General features: G+C 33.5%; 1 non-coding gene across 1 annotated transcript; it reads right to left on the reverse strand.

Annotated features, from left to right (window-relative positions):
- Positions 1 to 1,734: 1,734 nt before the first annotated feature.
- LOC128032801 (small nucleolar RNA R71) lies at positions 1,735 to 1,841 on the reverse strand. Its single transcript, XR_008189132.1, has one exon. It is a non-coding gene; the product is annotated as a small nucleolar RNA R71 (small nucleolar RNA).
- Between the last annotated feature and the right edge of the window lie 388 nt (positions 1,842 to 2,229).

Genomic DNA, 2,229 nt, shown 5'->3' on the forward strand with positions numbered 1-2,229 from the left:
CATTAAATTGTTCGTGGAAGCCTCAGTTCAACAAGAACAAGTGGAGAAGAAGGAGCTGAGCAAACTAGTCAAGCCTCGGAGAAATACTGGATTTGATTCTTGTTCCTTATCCTTTTAATTTTTTTATTGTTGTTATGAACATGTCTATGAATATTTGTGATGTTGAAATGTTTAATTTAATTAATATGACTTAAATTTAATTCATGTTAGGTTGATTGCATTTCGTCTACTTGAGTTATTAAAATTGTGTTTGTGTTGTTATAGGCCTCGGTAAGATGTTTGATTAACTAAAACCATGACTAAGTTATTCTTGCATTACAATTGTAAGGTAACTGATGAATTAATTATTTAAATGGATTGAAATTGTAATTAATTGGCATGATACTTAATCAGTGCATGTTTAATCATCTAAGGTAGCTGAGGGTTAAATTAGCAACGATATCTAACGATACATTAGCCTTGCATAACTTGCAAGATTATTGTGATTAAACTGTTTCAAGATAGAAATACATTGTTACTTCACGTAATCTTTTATGTGCTTATGAGATTGAATTAATTGTTTGAATTGGCATAGAGATATGTATAAGAGATTATTTTAAATTCATAAGTATGTATGTGCATTAACACATTTATGTATTAAAATTTGTTTAAGACATAGAGATATAGTCAAGAGATAAATGGATTTTGGTAGGTAAGTATGTTCATAAGTTAGAAAATTACCAAGTTGCCGTGGATTTATTCGTAACAACATAAATATGAGTTTAATAATTCTATGTTAAGAAATGTAATTAATCTAGCACAATTATGTCATCTTGATTAAAATCATATTTTGAAATCGTGCATTGGAACTTTTATTTTATTTTTATTTATTTTACTTAGTTAAAAATCTTAGTTTTGAATCACCTCCTCAAATCAAAATATTTTTCTTCACCAAAGTGTTTTTAATTGCATTCATAAATAATTATTTTCATAGTCCTTGTGGGTACGATAACTCGACACTTACTTGTCACTTTATTACTTGTTGCAATTGTGTACACTTGCACATTTTCGTCGTTCCAAGTTTTTGGTGCCATTGCCAGGGACTATTTTAAAAAGTCATTATTTGTGAATTTGTGAATCTTGCATTTTGGTTTATTTTTCTGTTCAATTTTAACTTAATTAATTCTTCTATGTTTATTTTAGGTGTTTATGAGTATTGATCGAATCATCGATTAACTTTTTGTAGACCCTGAGATTGAAAGAACTTTTCGACAGCGAAGAAGACAAGCAAGTCAGAGAATGACCGAAGAGAGGAACTTCGAAAATTTGAATCATGGAAACAAAGCAAACCTTGCTCAAAATCCTATCCTTATTGCTGATGATAGGGATAAAGCTCTAAGACAATATACTGTGCCAGTGTTTCATGATCTTAATCTGGGTATTAGGAGACCAGAAATCAAGGCACAATAGTTCGAGCTGAAGCCAGTCATGTTTTAGATACTTCAGACAGTGGGCCAATTCAGTGGAATGCCTACCGAAGATCCTTACTTGTACTTAAGACTGTTCATAGAGGTGAGCAGTTCTTTCAAGTTAGCCGGAGTACCCAAAGATGCACTACGATTGAAGTTGTTCCCATATTCGCTAAGGGATAGAGCTCAAGCCTAGTTGAACTCATTTCCACCAAATTTAATTTCCACATCGCAAGAGTTAGTAGAAAGATTCCTCATGAAATATTTCCCGCCTAGCAAGAATGCCAAGTTAAGGAACGAAATCATTGCTTTCCAACAAATGGATGATGAGTCCTTGTATGAGGCATGGGAAAGGTATAAAGAATTATTACGGAAGTGCGCTCATCACGGAATCCCACATTGCATCCAACTTGAGACATTTTATAATGGTCTCAATGCTCACACGAGGATGGTAGAGGACGTTTCTGCTAATGGTGCTCTCCTTTCTAAGTCTTACAATGAGGCTTATGAAATCATTGTGAGGATTGTTGGTAGCAATTATTAATGGACAACCAATCGAGCAGTGTCAGGAAGACGAGTCACTGGAATACATGAAGTAGATGCTCTCACTTCACTTGCATCTCAGGTATCCTCGATTTCCTTAATGCTTAAAAATTTTACCGCTAATAGGGTTAATAGTTTTGCAGCACAACCACCGAATCAATTTGAAAATGTAGCCTGTGTTTATTGTGGAGAAAGACATCTATTCGAAGAATTTCCATCGAACCCAGAATCCATTTAT

Source organism: Gossypium raimondii, chromosome 1, assembly GCF_025698545.1.
Source record: "Gossypium raimondii isolate GPD5lz chromosome 1, ASM2569854v1, whole genome shotgun sequence".
NCBI lineage: Eukaryota > Viridiplantae > Streptophyta > Magnoliopsida > Malvales > Malvaceae > Gossypium > Gossypium raimondii.